Raw genomic sequence first — 19015 nt, forward strand, 5'->3', positions numbered from 1 at the left:
CAAGCCTAGTAACGGCATTTAACCATTCACGTTCCAACAGAAACTGAACAGGCAGATTCGAAGGATTTATTTCTTTGGAAATGTTACTTTAAATACAATTAAATCAAGTTATTTTTGGTAAAACTATTAAAAAATGTAACAACAACAAAATATAGAAAATAATATTTTAAAAAAAAGTTTTTTTTATTAATGTTTTCATATATTATTTTTTAGAATATCTTAGGCCCTCACAGAGGGCCTAGAGGGCCCTGACGCGTCTATCGTTTTTCCAACCCAGTTTAGATTTAACCACGCCCATTTCCGCATTACGCAAGGATCGACGTAGCTCGACGCGATAGCGTAATAGACTTAATCTTCGGCAGTTATAGCGGTCGCGTTAAAGCAGGATATTGAATAGTTGTTTTTTGTCTTTCCAAAAGATTTGTTGACTGAAAGTAAACGATCCTGTAATCAAAGCCGATGCTTGCGTAATGCGGAAGTGGGATCTAAACTGGGTTGGAAAAATGATAGACGCGGCACTGCCGGCTCGCCACTGGTTTCACCCATAGACTGTATATATAAATGGACGTAGTGTCCGTGACGTCACCCATAGGATTCTGCAGAGTTGCCGAGAAGCCCTTAGTAGGCAGAGTCGGCCACTAACGGCTTGACAGCGACGTCAGAGTCTAATCCCGCCTGCTCCAAATAAGGGCAAAGAGGCGGAGCCGAGGCGGGACCTGCTGCCTCCGAACTGGAAGTAAACAGAGCTAGCTCAGGCTAAGAAGCTAAGCTAACATGAAATACGTGCATACCAAGTTACTGCTAACAGTGTAGTTCCCCTATATAAACGTTACATTCATAATCAAATGAGACAATCTGCAAGAGAATTAGCTATGTTTTGTTATTCTTAATGCTTGTCATTCACACGTTAAGAAAAGACGGACTCCACCGCCTGGCCCCGGACCTAACGGAGCCGCAGTGGGCTAGCTCCGGGACGCCGGCTGGAGCTAGCCCCCTGCGGCTCTGTTAGCTCCGTCAGCCACCGCTGGGATAATTGGGTCCCCTATTAACATTTGCTCCCGTTTAGCATTATGGGCGTCATAGCCATAGACTATAAAAGTCTTACCCAAGGCTGAATCATAAACTAAAATGTATATGTATGTATAAAGGGTTACGTCCTTAGCTGGCTAATAAGTAACAAGCTAAGCTACCAAGCACACAAACACCTGCGAACGGGACATGTATAATATTATCATTTTAGACTTCTTGGAAGTTCTGTTAGTACATTCAAGCGCACAGCACAACATTTTAATTGTCTGGTATTTGTAACAATATTCCCTAAAAGGCACAATCACCACGAACACGGCTAAAGCTAAAGGGTCAAGTACAGTAACTACAACTAACTAACGTTGTAGCCTCTATGGTTGTAGCCTAGCAGAGTGGACAAGTTGCTGTTAGCTGACAGTGAGGCATGTACATGTCCATCAAAGTGACCACGCCCTAATTTATGCAAAAGCTTTAAGGCTTAATATTAATTAAACAGATGACTTGAGAAAAAATTCACCCCCCTAATCCATATTCATGAAGGGGGGATCTAACTATACAGAGAATATGTTTTTTTGAACCACGATGTAAACATGTTTAATTCTGCTCTAAAGTTGGGCATTTTAACATGGGGGTCTATGGAAATTACTCCCTTCTGCAGACTGCTCCTACTGGCCACTAGATGAACTGCAGTTTGAGGCACTTCCGCATTGGTGTCCCGGCTCTTCCCTGGTTATGGCTAGAAAGGATCCGTCTAGTGTAAATATGACGTCACGTTCTCGTTGTAACTCTCGTTGTAATCGGAGCGGCTCGGAAACACATCTACAGCAGTAACATGATGCAACATACACATTAATGCAGCAGCAATATTAATAGAGAAACATCAGACATAATAGTAAAACACTGCAAGGGAACATTTTATTGCACCAAGAGCTATCTTGGGACTTTTACTGCGACAACGTTGACTTGCCTGTGAATAAAAAATAAACCATAGTGTTGGTGATCTACAGTGTCATTCTTCTTTGAACAGCAGCAAGACAGCTAACACCCTATTTCAACAACCACACTCTGTAATTGACCTGTAATTGACATAATTAATAGATAGTTTAGCTTCTCATTTGCTGTGGCCCACTGATGTTAACGAACTGAAAGGCTGCCTGCCAAACGTAAACATTCAGCCATGTGACATTCAGCCAAACTCTCGCGAGAGTTTTACACAAGACGGATCCTTTCTAGCCATAACCCTCTTCCCCAGAGTTTGCCGCTTGGTTTCACCCAAGCCCCCAGGAAGTGCGCCGGACTCAGATGAAAAGATTCGTGCTGGCCAAACGGCGGTACTACGTTTGGTTGCCAGGCCCGGAAACACTTTTTCCGATTGACTTACATGGGGAAAGAGTGGTCTGTAAATCGTTGGATAATTTTTTTTAAATTAAATAAACTACCCAGTATGAACACTTGTATAGCCCTTATTAAAAACATTCGTTCCTCAAGTTGTAAAAATGTGCTAATAACGTTATTCTGAAAGTTATTTCCCTCTGCATTATGAACGCGCATCTAACCCACGGGACCGCGCCGCCCGGCACGTTCATGTGATGTGACGTGTTCAATACTAAATAAGTTTTACCTTTACCCATGGATGCACAATAAGGACGGACCCATATCGCCTTACTGCCAGCCCACGGAGCTGTAATAATGGATATATTGCACATGTTTGCTGTAATTCATCCTTTGTAAAATATTATGGGCTGTATGATGTAAATCTTTTATTAAATAAAGTTAATATTACCGACGTATATTAACGTCCCTGTAGCTTCTTATTGCACTTGCAATATACCATTAAAGGAGTTGCACGTTGCTGTTTGCTATTACTATAATACCACGCAGGGATAAGCCAGTTTACAACCTTTGCATGTGGGCACAACACGTTTTGACCCAGATTAATTAGCTATACCATATGATATCGCCCGAGGAAGTCGTCATACTTATATATATATATATATGTGTGTCACAGCTCTAATATATATGTGTGTCAAAGCTCTAATCAAATTAACAGTTGTATTAATTATACTTATATATATATATATATATATATATATATATATATATATATATATATATAGCCTGTGTTGTATATCTATACACACAAATGAACAACCTTGTGTGTGTCAAATAACAAGTTGTAGTGTTTATTTTAGTGTTGTTTTATGCTTATCCACATTTTGATTTCAGAGCACAGTAGAATGCTGGGCACAACATAAAGCTCAACAGTGAAGCTGGCAATGCTGAACAAAACCATGTAGAGTTATAATATTTATTCAGCTGAAAAAGTCAAAGCTCTACAAAAATGTAATTAAAAATACATAAGCATTTCAGGTAGAAATCAGCATTTTATATAGAAATTCACAAAAATAAGAAATGAAACCTAAAAGAGATTAACACAGTTAACACATGTATACCTCTGATGGCTGGCATAGGTGGAACAAATAGTGACAACAAATGTAAATACAATTTATATAGATTAAAAGGTAATATATATAATATTGATTGCAATTATTATATTTAAAAAAATCCACCAAACATGATCAACAGGAAAGCCCTCTGAAGGCATTTCATGGTTTGAAAAAAAGTTGAGGATGGGGTCCGGACAGTTCAATCAGGAGAGACTTAATTTTGTTTAAAGAACATTTATTGACACATGTCATATGATAAATGTTAAGTCTTTGGCGATTAGACCCCGATCCTGAAATCTTATATCTAAAGGGGGAAAAGCCGTGAGCATATAGGGAACCCCCCGGGGTCTAGACACTGTTGATGATGCTGAAGATCTGGATTTGATGAGGAGATGGGATGAAGTGGAGGTGTGATGAGGTCTTTGGATTAGCTCTCCTGGCTCTGGATATGATGAACGGAGGTGGGTGGAGAGGAGGCGGGCGGCAGCATGAATACCTGCAATCACAGCTGACTGCAGGAGAGAGGAGAACCATTTTAAAGTTTGGCTGCAGCACGATAATTGGCTGCTGGAGAATGAGGTGAATGTAATAGGTGAAAGACAGCGCCCGTGATGAGCTGATTATAAGCAGCTGCGGAGTGAATGTATACATACCCAGTCTTCCTGAAAGAACTTGCGCTGAGCTTCATATAGTGACAAGTGTTCAACAGTTCTTCCTGTTGACAGAAGATGGCACTTTTCTGAGAGGGAGCCAGCTGGCAGACACTGGACAGTGGCAAACCAACAGATGAAACAGGAATCCATCTGAGAGGCTATGTGGAAAAGGATAACAAATAATGTCAGCAATACATGAACATATTTAACCACTATCATTCAATTCGGTAATTGCAGGTTTGTTAGCATGATATTTCAAACATAAATGGCCTGTCTTAGTTTAAAGCCCACTCACCACGTCAAGGTGCAGGCCACGAATGAGGGCACAACAACGATCACAAACAGTACATACACACGAGACAACACTTACATACATATAAATAACTTACATATATAATGAACAATGAACATTTAACAAATACAATGTTTGGGTAGTTATTTTAATAGATTGAACCCTTTGAATACATTGAACACATTGAATACCTTTAACATAAATAACACAATTGAAATGTACAATAACTAAACCCTTAACTACATACATTATACATCTCCAGTCTGGCAATATTTCAGCAAGATTTGGTATCAGATATGAAAAAAAAACTGACCTGTTGAGAGTTTTGCGTGTCCATGTTCAGTACAGACTTGTGCCGCGTTAAGCGTACTCCAAGTAGTATGTTGAACACAGACTTGCAAACAAAATACAGCAAATTGGTCACTTACAGTTGAAGGTACAGATACAACATAATGAATATTGGCTAGAAAGAAGCTTGGGATGTTGCTGTTGAAATTCAAATAAATCGTTCCACTGTTGAAAACCATGTGTTGCGTTTCTTAAAGGAAGGCTCCACTCATTAGATATTTAATCAAAACTTCAGTATTTAGTGAAACATTATGTTTAAACCATACCCTGAAGAAATCTGCGATATTCCCCAGCTCTTTTTTATCAAAACCTGTATATTCCATCAGGCAGCTGCCATTATCAGTAGTCACTAGAGATGTTAAGATTCACCGATTCGCATCGGTGCACCGGCATAAACGTTCAAGATGCGAGTGCACCGGTTGAAAGAGTGCACATCGGCTACAGTTTGGGTTGAACTCGCGATGCATCGATTGCGTAGCGTCTTTGCATCGGTAAAAAACCGATTCATTCATATAAAATCCCCTTATCTTGTCAACGTTCAGCAGAGACGATCTTTGATATTTGCTTCGCCACTACGGAGAACGAGAGTCTCAGTTATCAACACACACGGAAGTTGAGGAGAAAGAGAAACACAGCGCAGCGAAAAATACCTACAAATCAAACGTTTGGCAACACTTCGGATTGTTCAAGAAAGACGGTGTAATAGTCATTTATGCTATATAGTTGACCGCAGGTCATGGAGAGTAATAAGGTATCCGTAGACCTTTGTATGAGGTATCTTTATTACTTAACAGGTCTATAGCCATGATACATAGATCCGTCCTAGATGCGGACTTGCATACACACAGTATCACTCTGCAGCCGCACCCCATCAGTAACGTCCTGATGGTATATGTGCGCGGCACTATTACTACAGACGGTCAACTTGAAAAATCACTCGCAAATTGTTAACGATGCCGAGCCGCTTTAAAGTACACAAGTAGTACGAGGAACTTAGCGACGCACATAAAGAGGCGACATGGGGTCTGCGGCTGAAAAGAGAAACCTGAAAGTGAGACATATGAGTTAAATCACTCAGTGAGGTGTTCTGTCAGAGAGAGGTGTTTAGCTTACAGCAGCCTGTGACGGCCAATAATAATTTAAATGTCTTCCTTACTGTAAGCAGTTATGAAATACCTGTTTGTGAAAGGTTATTTGTTTTCTTTATTGTTCAGATAGAAACCAATGCTTTCTGCTCACTGGTGTGTTAGCCTCTGAGTGTTAAGCACATCAGGCTGGCAGCTGTATGGGCATTGCTCTATGGTAGCTGTTATTTGCACATTGTTAATCATGAGCAATGCATCCTTACCTTGTTTAACTGTGAGGTGTTATACAATTGTACTCTGGAGAGCTTTTAAAGGTAAAAAAATAAACGGCATGATGGGATGTGCAGTACCAAATATGTAAAGCACTTTTTTGTTAATGTATGATTTGCTGCATATAAGGAATAAAACAAAAATCCTCTGTCGTACCATATTGAAGTATCATTATTTTTGCATCGTGTTGAATCGCATCGTATCGCCCCGAATCGCATAATGTTGAATCAAATCGTATCGAACTGTATCGCAACAGGGGTGAATCGTATCGTATCGCATCGCCTGGTGTTTCAAAGGTATCGTTAATGTATCGTATCGTGGTAACGTATCAAGATGCGCATCGCATCGGCCTCAGTGATGGAGATGCACATCCCTAGTAGTCACGTGATCCGAAAAACTAGGTTGTGACGTCATCTATGCGTTCACTTTGTAAACACACCCTTTATATATACAGTCTATGAAAAACACGAACAGCTCATTCGACGAAAACATGGCGGAGTATTTGAGTTCGGACTCGTCAGCCGAGGAAGAAGTTTTGATCAATGTGGAGAGATTGGATGGGGGAATTCAGCCATACAGGCTCGAGCCAAGTGGCCAGAACCGTCAGGAATCCAGGGACAGTGACGATGAGGATGAACAGCACGATGATCTTGCTGGAGACGATCCCTTTACTCGTGCAATTGATTTGGGGTAGGGAGACCTGTAAATGAATGGTTTACTTGCGATCGGTTAGTAGCCATGGACAATCCTCTTATGAACATATGTGGTCATGAGCTTGAAGAACTTGAAAATAAACTGTTCACAGACGACCTGGATTGCACACAGGGGAATCCCCCTCTCTCTCCCTCTCCTGACAGCCTGTCAGTATCTCACGCAGCTCACTGATCCAGTAATGAGTGACCCGACAGTGAATAATAAATATATTTATAACTAGTTTAGCTTGTTCCAGAGGTAGATAAAATAGCGAAGTGTAGGTCTAACTCTTGTGTGTTTCGCTCCGCTCACCGAAGCACACGTTGCATTCCGCTATTTTACTGTCTTTTTCGGACACCTTAAAATAATGCCACTGCATCCCTATTAAGTAATGGTTGATTAATAAATCCCATTTTATGTTTCATCACACTCTCAGAGTAGTCGTCCGGAAACTTGAAATGTTCGCTGCATACATGCGCCTGTGGATCTTTCGGTTCGGGCCGAGCACAAATTTCGCTAGCCACTGCCTCCGAACGTACTTCCCCGTTGGCAATAGATTTGATACCCACAAATCTACAAACGCATACAAATACTACTCGGATATAACCCATAAAAAACTGGTAGAATATCCTGACTGCTTAAACCTCAAATATCTTATGGAAGAATGCAAAAACTGAACTAGTAACAGATGAGGTATCTTCAACCTTCTGTGCTGCCATCTCATATATCAACTTTTTAGGAGGTTTGACATGCCTCCCACATCTAGTAGTGACTGAACCACCACAGCTCGCATGAACACTATGAGGTTGCGTGCAAAAAGCATTGGTTTCATCAACAACTTCTGTGTAAGTTAAACGAGAAACACCAACTGAGTCTGGGTCAGTCAAGTCAGCAGCACTCACAGGGTCTGGGTCAGGTGGTAGAGTCACACTGTCAGGGTCGGTTGGTAGAGTCACACTGTCAGGGTCTGAGTCAGATGAGTGAGTATCAATGGCAGGGACTGAGTAAGGTGAGTGAGCATCACTGGCAGGGACTGGGTCAGGTGAGTCAGCATCACTGGCAGGGACTGGGTCAGGTGAGTTCATGAGCCAGTCCACAGTGCGATCGTAGCCATCTTCATTGACCACATGCACAGAGACTTGACCACTTCCACATTCCTCATCCCCATTATCTGAGTTGACAAACGAGGCAGGAGTTTCAACCTCGTCTATGAAAAGAAAATCAACCGGGAGAAGCAGGTTCTGATGCACAACTCTCTCTTTTCCAGATTGGGCATCTCTTATCCTGTACACGTTAATCCCAGCCCTCACCGACACAACATCATAGGGCGTAGAAACCCACTTGTCAGCAAGCTTTCTTTTGCCCCTCTCACCACAGTTGGCGAACAAAACTCGATCACCCACACCCAGCAGAGAACCCTTGACTTAGCGGTTGTAAAGCCGAGCATGACGGGCTTGCTCATTTAGGCTGTGATTTTGAGCAATCCTTGCAGCTTCACACAAGTCCTGTATCAACTGAGAGACAAACTCATTATGGCTGACCACTCTTTCATCCTGAAGCCCATGCTGGAACACAATGTCAATAGGGAGACGTGGCACCCGGCCAAACATGAGGTAAAAAGGGGCAAAGCCGGTTGTCTCATGTACTGTGCAGTTGTAGCAAAAGGTCAGCGTCTGCAACACCCGGGGCCACCTGGCTTTCATTGTTGGGGGAAGGGTTCTCAACATATTCCCCAGCGTTCTGTCACGCCATTACCCATGGGGTGGTAAGGTGTTGTGTGTGACTTTTGCACCCCTGCCACCTCCAAAAGGTCCTTAATCAGTCTGCTCTCAAAGTTGGCACCCTGATCTGAATGGATTCTCTTGGGGAAGCCGTATACACAGAAGAAATCATTCCATGACCGGCAAGCAACATGTTTTCCCCGACAGGGGAAAGCATGTGCCATTTTTGAGAAATGGTCAGTGACAACCAATACATCAACTGTCTTCTTGTCACCAAGTTCAGCTGTCCAAAAGTCAATGCACACCAGTTCCATAGGTTCGGATGTCTGAATGCTTTCCAGAGGCGCCCGGGCTTCGGGTTCAAGTGTTTTAACAACACATCTCTCACATCGTCGCACATGGTCATTTATGTCTCTTTCCATGCCAGTCCAAAAAAACCTTTCCCTAGCAAGGGACAGTGTTCTCACACGGCCCTGATGACCAGCATTGTCGTGGAGGCAAAGGAGAATCTGAGGCTTGAGATTATCTGGCACAATGAACTGGAAAAGCTTTTTGTTCAGTCGATGGCATGTTCTCATTCTGTACAGAATTCCATTGTGGACTTTAAAGACCCTGTGAAGTGTGCACCTGTGCATGATCTGTTATGCTAATACGTATAGTAATGACCAAAATTGTCCATTGGAACCCATATCAAAAGATGTTGGAATAGCAACGAATTGGACGAGTTTTGAATTTTCCGGGGAAATCTGCAGTCGACCTTCGCCTTCGTGGGCGTGGCTTGCGATCTACTGCGTGACGTCACGAGATGGACGCCCGCCGCACTGTTTACATTCACCACCGTTCATTTTTTCTCTTTTTCAAAGTCGAATTTCTCAACGTTTTTGAGCTAGTATTTTCCTGGAAAGTGTGTCGGAGTCGACTGGAAGTGATTGCCAATCGAGAAAACCTGACAATGGAGGCGACAGTGAAGAAAGAGGGATGAAAAACACAGGGAAAACGATGCATTGCCGCTGGCTGTAGTAATGTCAAGTCTGCCGAAGTGGCGATGTTTCTGTTCCCAAAAGATGAAGGTGAGCCTGGCTGGTGTCATTGTTTCGTAGATTCTTTGATTGATCATGATAAATAAAGGCCACTGGTCGATTCGAGAGAGAGAGAAAGAGAGAAAGAGAGACTGAGAGTTACAGGGTTGTTGTTAGCATCTGGTGCTAGCTCGGAGCTAACGGAGATTAGCTGTTTCAACAATAAGGAGAGGGAGAGTGCTCTCCTGTGGGACTGAGAGAGATAACGTCAGCTCAGGGAGGTAAACTGTAGCCTAAGTTATCTCAGTGGGTTTGGTCATTTATGTAAACAAATATTTCCATCTATGTAATATTAGTTGTATAAAATAGGTTAAGAAATCCTTCCAATGTTTTTTGATTATTGAAATATATGTTTCATATGAGTGTTGAGAGCTGTATCCATAAATCTCTTAATGTTGCCCTCAAAGTGCACCAGATTGATCACTTTCCTCATCTATCCTGTCCGAAAAGCTGTCCAAATCAATCATTTCTCTCACACTAGTATCACTTTCCAGAGTCTCGGCCATGCTTACAATCGCAACTGGGTACATCTTGTGACGTCACAGCCACTATCGTCTGCAACTTCCGTTAGGCTCAGACGGCAAAATTAATAATTCATTAATTCATTAATTATGAATTATTAAAAATTATTTTAGCCATGAACAGAAACAATGATATGTAAGGAATGAAACTGCCATTTCATTTTGGTGCAAAAACATGCACTTCACTGGGCCTTTAAGCTTTCTCCAGTGTCTGAGGAGTTTTCTGACGCCGCCTGGTTCAGATGTTGCCTCGCGTCTAGTAGCTTTCCTCTTTTGATGCATATAGAACAGGACCCTGCTTATGGTCTTGTCTTGCTCCTGGAGATTCAAAAGCTGGCTCTGAGGAATAGGAGTGGAAGAGTCTTCCTCAGGCAACTGTGGCAGTGATAAGTTAGCACTGGGTAGGCCACGATCACCATGAGCCCTCAATGCAGCTGACACTTCTTCTGAGCTGATGGAACTTCCCACAGGCTGGTGAACAGGCCCAGCACCAAGGTCAGATGACGTTGACCGGGTGCCTTGGACAACCTGGCAGTTGTTTGTCAGCCGAAAAACATCCTGCACTGTGCCCTTGACAACTCCATTGACTTCGTCCAGTAGTGCAACATATGGCTCTTTCAACAAGCGGTAACCAACAAATGACTGGACAAAAGGCTCACGGCTCAAGGCATCTGCAACAATGTTTTTAACAACCAGAACGTACTTAAGATCGAAGTTGTACGCTGCAAGCTTGGCCACCCACCTTTGTTCACAGGCATCCAAACGTGGTTTTGTCAGAATGTACGAAAGGGGGTTGTTATCTGTCCAAGCGGTGAAATGTCTCCACTTTAACCAATGGCTGAATTTGTCGCACACAGCCCACTTCAGCGCCAAAAACTCCAGCCTTTGTGCTGGATAGTTCATTTGAGACCGGGTCATCGTCTTACTTGCAAAGGCGACAGGCCGTGCAACTGTCTCACCAGGTGACACTTGTGACAAGACGGCTCCAATACCATCAAAAGAAGCATCAACAGCGAGGATGAAAGGCTCATTGAAGTTTGGGTGAGCCAACGTGACACCATGAGTGAGCTCACTTTTCAGAGTTTGTAATGATTCCTGACACGCAGGTGTCCAGTCATTAGACGTAAGAGCTGCTGGGGCAGAGGACTTTTTCTTGAATTTCTTGCCTTTCTTCGCATGTGATTGAACTTGTCGGCCAGAAATGAGTCTGAACAGAGGTTTGGCCTTCGCAGAGCAATCGGCAATGAAATGCTGATAATAGAAGACCATGCCCAAGAATGACCTGATCTTCTTCCAGGAAGGCGTGACACCATCACTCTCCATCAACTCTGCTTCCCCCAAATCAGCAATGGTCTTCACTTTGTCAGGGTCTGTTCTCACCCCATCTGGACAAACAATATGACCCAGAAACTTAACTGAACTCTTCAAGAGATGACATTTCTTAGGGGCCAGCTTGAGGTTGTGATTGTTCAGACGGGAGAACACCATTTCCAGACGTTTAAGAGCCAGCTGTTCATTAGGGGCAAAAACCCTCACGTCGTCAAGGTAACAGAGTAAGCTGCTGAAGTTTTCATCTCCGAATATTGACAACATCATCTGCATGAAGGTTGCGGGACTGTTGGACAGGCCTTGAGGCATCCTATTGTACTCATGGAGGCCGAAGGGTGACGAAAAGGCTGTGTACTTTTTGTGCTCCTCATGAAGTGGCACGTTGTAGAACCCAGAAGTCAAGTCCATGGTGGAGAAGAAATCATTTCCTCCCAGTGCAGCAAGAGCATCGGCTTGATGAGGCAATGGGTGTGCGTCTTTTAGAGTCTTTGCATTGATCCATCTGAAATCAGTACAAATGCACAGACTGTCATCCTTCTTCCACACCAAGGCCAATGGGGATGCATACTCACTGTGAGATTTCCTGATTATGCCCTTTTCCTCCATCTCATTCAGTGTAGTCCTCAGCTTCTCATACTGGCTTGGTGGAACCCGGCGGTAAGGCAAGCGAAACGGCCTCTCGTCCACAAGGAGTATTTTGTGGACAAAGTCTGTAGCCTCCCCACAATCCATCTTGTTTCTGGAAAAGATGGACTCATACTTCTCAAGAAGCTGAAAAAGTCTATCTTTCCACTGCTCAGACACCTCACAACTCTCCAAGTCCAAATCTTGTAGCCCAAGCTTGTTTAGAGCGTCCTTTCTTTGTTCAGGGGTCTTTGTTGTCGAAGAGCACTTTGAGACACTATGGCTATTTACTGAAACCTTTTCAGCTGGGGGCAGCTCTTCAACTGTAACACATGGGAAGACATCTGCAATCTTACAGTTTCTCCTCAGAGTCACTGGCTCACTGCTTGGGTTAATCAGTGTGAGGAGAACCCACCTGTCACCCCACAGAGGTGTGACTACACGGCCAACCAACACATTTCTGGGCCTTGATCTTGATTTAGTCAGTTCAACAACCACTGTGCTCCCCACTGACAAAGGTGTTTATGCGGGCAATTTTCCCCAGACAAGGTGTTCACACAGTGGTTCAAGAGTAACACTCTGCCTCAACTTCACTGTGCCGATCTTGTCAGGCAGGGGTCCCCCACGCCAATTCTCAGAGATGGAGAGCAGGGACAAAAATTGGCAACAATCATCATCTGCAATGTCAACTGGTGTAGCCAGAAGTCTCCAATAATCGTCAGACTTTTTCATCAGATGTATGAGAATCTTGATAGCATTACTACCAACAATCATGTCGTCTGTTTGTCCAGGGATGACTAATGTTGGGATGAGCAACTTGAACCCATAGATTGTCACCTCCAAATCATAGACTGCTGTCGGGTAGATATGGTGACCACCAGCACCAACAACAACAATGTCATCAGCAGGACTTCTTTTCAAATCAGGGCATTGCTGCAAGAGGCGTGCAGCTGCAGCTTCGCTCAGAGAGCATGACATAGAGCCACTATCAATCATGGCTTTCAGTGGAACATGAAACATTTTTGTAGAACAAGCTGTCGGATTTCTGAAGTTTCTGCGTCATTTGGAAAATGACAGTCTTTCCAGACGGTGCAAAGGAACAAAGAGATTCATACAAAGACTCCAAGTCATCACTGTCACAGCTGGGAGGGTCACTATCATGATCCACACTCTCCTCCCTGAAGTGCGGAGCCATTAGTTTTCCGACTGTGGGGGAGCCACAAGTAAGCCTAGAATGGTTTGGTGAGTGGCACTGAAAACAGAGTCTATGGTCACGACAGTGGTTGAAAGTAGAGTGAGCAACGTCATGACAAACAGAGCAAGGCGTGTCATGCAGCCCTTCAATCCTGGGACGTCTTGGGACAGACTGTCTGGCTGGACTCGATTGAACAGGCCTCTGCAGAAGCACCTTCTCCAGCATGCCAATAAGGCGTTCCATGGTAGCAGAGTCTGTGGCATGTGCTTGTGGTGCACCCTGTTCCCCGGTAGGTGGCATGTGTGGCATAGGGGTAGTGTGCTGTGTGTTCACCCTTACCTTCTCTTCAGTTACCTTACTCATCCTGGATGTCTTCACTGAGTGATACTCATCTAAGATGTCCTGAACTTCATGAGCAGTCCATTTGTCCATCGTCTTGGACCGAAATGTCATAGAAAGCTCAGGGGAGGGACAGTTCCTTATGAACATTCTAGTTACTTCTGTGCCAGGACTATCGAGCGTCTTGCCCTGCTCTCTAAGACGTTCAATGGCAAGGTCCACAGCACGGTGCAGCCTGAGCCAGTAGTCAAATGAATCCTCACCTTTCCCAGGCAGTGTGGTGTCAAAGTCTGCTAAAGGGAGCTGTGAGCATGGTGCAGAGTCAAAGTGCTTTCTTAGGAGACCATAGATAGCTTCAGGTTCACGTGTGATGTCTGTCACTGTTTCTGGTTCCAAACCTGACCACGTCTTTTGCTTTGCCTCTTAGATGGGTAAGGATCTCCTCAGCCAGTTCCTCAGGTCTCAGGTTGTTTTTCCTAATGAAATCCCTCATGAGTTCCTCCCACTCTCTGACCAAAGTGAAATCATAGCTGTCTCCTTTAAAGAATGGGTGATCTTTTAGCTTTCTGTGGGATACAAGCTGCACCTGAGAGGCACCAAGCACGTTTGAAGTCGACATGTCAACATTTACTGGTGAGGTGGCAGTATTGGTCAGAGGGGCACTAAGAGATGGGCTTAGTTGAGTCATAATGTTCTGTACTACTTTCTGACTAACCTGCTGAATACATCTCCCATCTGATTAGCAATCTCAGTAGCAAGGGTATCAGGGCTAGGAATAGCAGTGCTTGCATAACGAGGCTCATGTAAAATGCCTACAGAGGGGCTAAAAGAAGGGGCTACATCCCTACTGGCCAAAGTGAACCCTGGCGTACCCTGACTATCCCCCATTACAATACCATGCCCACAAACAGGGGTCTCAAACACAGGAGAACCCAACATTCCCCTCCCCCTGCCAAAACTAGTTCCCCCCAGATTAAAAGTCATCACGAAAAAATAAAAAAAACAAAGATATTCAAAATACAAATGTCAAACACAGATCAGTAGCAGAAAAAAAAAAACTAAAACAAACAACACATGAGCTATATATATAGAGCCAAAGTACTGTGTCCACCTGACAACAAGGAGGAGCAGCAACAGCAGAAACAGTCCCCGGGACGGGCTGAAGAAATCACTATCCAGCCGGAGAGTCGACGGGTCACGGCACCAATGTGACACTCGGGTCCTGCTTTGCTGTTGCTTTCTTGTACTTCACCAGAGTCAGTTTGAGATATCAATCAGCTTTTATTCCAAAGCTAAGAATCCTCTAACACTGACGGATTCCCAAAATGCACCACATTCAGCGCAACACTAGCTTCCGACTGCGACTCTTCAAAATAAAATAAAATGACAAAACTATGGCTGTAGTCCTAGTTTAACAGGATTTAATAAAACAAACATTCATTATTTACACTGTTACACTGTCATGAATGCGCGGTGCTGTTACTTGTACGCAAATTGACGTGCTTGATGTGAACGAGCATTTTGGGGGCATGGTTAAAGTTGCGCATGCGCTATGAGCACACATACGGGTACTTCTGCCGGGCATGCCGGGTAATCTGTGACGTTTCGCTCTTTCGAACGTTGGAGAAGGGTCTAGCTGCGGCCGCGGACATTACACAACACTACACACACACTACACGACACGCCCACCTGACACAACACTACGGTGGCTGAGAGGCACTACCGTTAAAAGCGAATTGACGAGATTTACATCATACAGCCCATGTAGTATAATATTTTACAAATGATGAATTACAGCGAACATGTTCAATAGCTCCATTATTACAGCTCCGTGGGCTGGCAGTAAGGCGATATGGTCCATTGTTATTGTGCATCCATGGGTAAAGAGAAACTCATGTAGTACTGAACACGTAACATGAACGTGCCGGGCGGCGCGGTCCCGTGGGTTGGATGCGCGTTCATAATGCCGAGGAAAATAACTCTCAGAATAACGTTATTAGCACATTTTACAACTTGAGGACCGAATGTTTTTAATAAGGGCTATATAAACGTTCATACTGGGTAGTTTAGTTTAAAAAAAATTATCCAACGAGTTACAGACCACTCTTTCCCAATGTAAGTCAATGGGAAAAAGTGTTTCCGGGCCCAGCAACCTAAAGGAAGTGTAGTACCGCCGTTTGGCCACAACGAATATTCTCATCAGACTCCGGCGCACTTCCTGGAGGCTTGGTTCAACCTCCACTGTCCGCGGCCGCAGCTAGACCCTTCTCAGCCACCGTAGTGTCGTGTCAGGTGGGCGTGTCGTGTAGTGTCGTGTAGTACTAGGCTTGTTTGAGACGAGCGAGACCTGCGCAATTTCGATCAATGTCTTGCTCGTGATTTGCATGATGGTTAGTCATTTTGTCCGACTTGCTCTGGAGGCTCGCTCACATGAGACGTTGAAATCTCGCGGTACAAAGACGCCCACAGCCTTGAGAGCGAGGCGCGGCGAGGCGGCGCAGTTCCTCTCCACGGGCTGCCGAGGCGAAATGCTTGATGGGAAACGACTCGCTGGTATCTCGAGCTGAGCGCTCATTGGTGGTTTTTACCCCGTGCTGCTGATGAAACTCTCCAATTGGCTCGGCAAAAGTTTGTTGTTGTTTGGTGTCAGTTTTACGTCGCCACTTCCATTCACATTTTTCATCATTGTTCCACAATGTTTATCATCATGAAATTAATATCTATATATGTTATACTATACTTGCACTGTGTTGAGGTTTAGGATGGCAGCTTATTCTTACGCTGCACTCGGAGAGAAATATTGGAGACGGAGACTATGAACTGTTTAGCCCTTGTGCATGATTTATTCCTCTGCTTCACAGGTGATTCCTTCGCTCAGCCGAGCTAACTTAGAAAAGAACAAAGATAGACAGTGTACACGTGCATCAGGTGAACACACCCTCATTTACATGGCGCAAGTCTGGTCATTACGTAGCACGTAATACTACAGTGCCTCACAGTGGTACAATAACAGTATTACATCCCTATAGTACAGAATAGACACAATCTCTCTATACATACAATAACTGAGGACATACATTATGTAAACACTCACTGGTATCTCGAGCCGAGCGCTAATTGGTGGTTTTTACCCCGTGCTGCTGATGAAACTTTCCAATTGGCTCGGCAAAAGTTTGTTGTTGATTGGTGTCAGTTTTACGTCGCCACTTCCATTAACATTTTTCATCATTGTTCCACAATGTTTATCATCATGAAATTAATATCTATATATGTTATACTATACTTGCACTGCTTACCGTTTTTATACTTTATATATCTTAGCATATTCATACACACTGTTCATACTACTCACAGGCTGCTGTGTATATCTAGTGTATTCATACCCCTCACTGTTTATTCATCATTCACTTCATTCTATCTTTTATTATGTAGATTGTGTACATTACTTTTCACTTTACTGCTTGTTGCACTCCTGGTTAGAAGCTAAACTGCATTTCGTTGTCTCAGTACCTGTAATCTGTGCAATAACAATAGAGTTGAATCTAATCTTGAGCAGGAACAAATGTATTTACTTAGTACATATCTGATATTAACAATTAAACACATGTATGCATTCTTTATCAATGCAAACCGAGTCAAGCCGACTCCGGAGGTGGCGGTATGCACCTTAAAGTTGTTTACAATCCGCCAAAAAAACGAGAGAAGAAGAAGAAGCCGACTCCGAGCTGTCCGACTTAAGGCGAGCTTTTTGAGACCTCCCCCGGCTGCGATCGGCTATTCTCGTCTACTTTCGAGGCGAGCCGCAGCTCGTCTCAAACAAGCCTGTTGTGTACTGTCCGCGGCCGCAGCTAGACCATATTGGAGAGTTGGGCCATTATATCATCATGCGCTAATGAGCAACTCTCATAGGAATGAATGAGGCCCCGCCTCCCACGCTGTATCCAGGGTTGCGTTCTGATAATCCAAAAATCAGCTCCTAAATTCTAACCCTATCTCCTATTCCTTGACCTCTGAGTGAAACGTCACAGGGTTAAGGTATAGTGGATAGAATAATTCAAAAGGACTTAGGAGAAGAGACTGCGGTACTTTAGAGAATCCGAATGCACTTTCACTATCTGACGTGTTTATGATGCGCCAGCGGACGTCATTGTGTGCGTCTGCTGCTGTGGTGAAACTATGTGTTCTATACAACGGACTAAATGGATGTTTAATAAGAATGAGGGACTCATCTAGAGACTCTGCACCGTGCTCTGATGCTGTTTTATGCTTTATGAACGTGGACAACAGATAAACATATTCTTCATGACCAAAGTTGTTATTGAAATAAAAAAGGAAAGTTAAATGTATGCTCGTCACCCTCTCTCTCCGGTCCACATTAATACAAATGATCCCAATACGTATTGTGACAGTTTACTTATTTAGGTTCTTTGGGGGGCCAGTCAGGTCTCTCTCCTGACGTTTGAGATTTGGCTAGTCAGTCAGTTTTAGTAAGTCTGCACAAAGGTGTAAACATCTCACTGCAAACACCCAACATTGAATGACATTAGAAAATATAAGAAAGGACACAACTCAAAATTATAATCACAAATAGCAAGTGTATTTTTGAATACCCCACAAACAATCAAACAATTAGTCTTCCCACAGTTCAATGTTAAATCCAAAACGTTCCACTTCGGGTTTTCTTCAAAATAAATAAAACAGTCAATTTACCACGGGAGAATGTCAGTCATTTTTAGCAAACCAGTCGGTTTTGAAAATCCAGTCCTGGTTTTTAAGGTGGTTGGGAGATGACCGGCTCCTTTCAGTTTTGTAAACAATAATCCGGGAAGTGAAGCGACAGAAGGGTATGATGACGGTGGACGGTGGATCAGACAACGGTAACACAGACTTTAAACGACCTAACTGCTGGTCTCTAAACAGATGAGCGTGTTGCTCCACCGATCCCTCTTGCTGCACACACCTTTCCCTTCCTGCTCCGTCTAACTAAATAGGGGAAAAAGGAAATGGAGGCGCCAACCAAGAGCGAATCCCTGGCTGGGTGGGCGTTACCGTGAGTGACTACCGGTCCCATAAAAACCCCGGTTGTTACACTCCTTCCCCCATGAGAGAAGCCTGACATAGCCTGACATTGTATGAAAATATCTTAAAATCAATACAAATGTATTTATTATAAACGTTAGTCCTTAACACCTATCACTGTGTACATCACCATTCAAACATCTTTTAAAAGTTGAACAAACCCCACACAGCTCAGTGAAATGTTGACTTTATTTGATCAATTCAGTAAAAACTAACGTTCATATTTCTCTTTTTGATTATAATACCAAGTCACCCATCTATATCTTGCCAATCCTTTTATGGAAAACGTCCCCTGCAGGTATAAAAAATGTGGT

At 43.5% G+C, this 19015-nt stretch overlaps 1 long non-coding RNA gene across 1 annotated transcript; it reads right to left on the reverse strand.

Annotated features, from left to right (window-relative positions):
• Positions 1–3320: 3320 nt before the first annotated feature.
• Positions 3321–18625, reverse strand: LOC307028241. The gene is made up of 3 exons (XR_013804899.1): positions 18333–18625; positions 4127–4284; positions 3321–3985 (listed from the first exon to the last, which is right to left on the reverse strand). It is a non-coding gene; the product is annotated as an uncharacterized lncRNA (long non-coding RNA).
• Positions 18626–19015: the final 390 nt, after the last annotated feature.

This window comes from Notothenia rossii (genome assembly GCF_949606895.1).
Source record: "Notothenia rossii genome assembly, chromosome: 1".
NCBI lineage: Eukaryota > Metazoa > Chordata > Actinopteri > Perciformes > Nototheniidae > Notothenia > Notothenia rossii.